This window comes from Haliaeetus leucocephalus, unplaced genomic scaffold, assembly GCF_000737465.1.
Source record: "Haliaeetus leucocephalus isolate CR32 unplaced genomic scaffold, Haliaeetus_leucocephalus-4.0 Scaffold286, whole genome shotgun sequence".
Taxonomy (NCBI): domain Eukaryota; kingdom Metazoa; phylum Chordata; class Aves; order Accipitriformes; family Accipitridae; genus Haliaeetus; species Haliaeetus leucocephalus.
Genome location: NW_010972722.1, coordinates 5,789 through 6,050, shown reverse-complemented (window position 1 = coordinate 6,050; position 262 = coordinate 5,789).

Genomic DNA, 262 nt, shown 5'->3' with positions numbered 1-262 from the left:
CCCGCCTCGTCCGGGTCCCGCGCCCACAGCCGCGCCAGCTCCGCGCCCGCCGCGTTGTTCTCCCGCGCCAGCACCGTGTACACGGCCTGCGCGAACGCCGGCGCGTTGGCGTTCACGTCCGACACCGGCACCCGCACCCCGCGGCTGGCGCGCAGCGCCGGCGCCCCGCCGTCCTCCGCCCGCACCTCCACCTCGTACTCCGTACTCCGACACCCGCTCCCGGTCCAGCGCCTCCCGCAGCACCAGCGAGTACGAGCCCGCG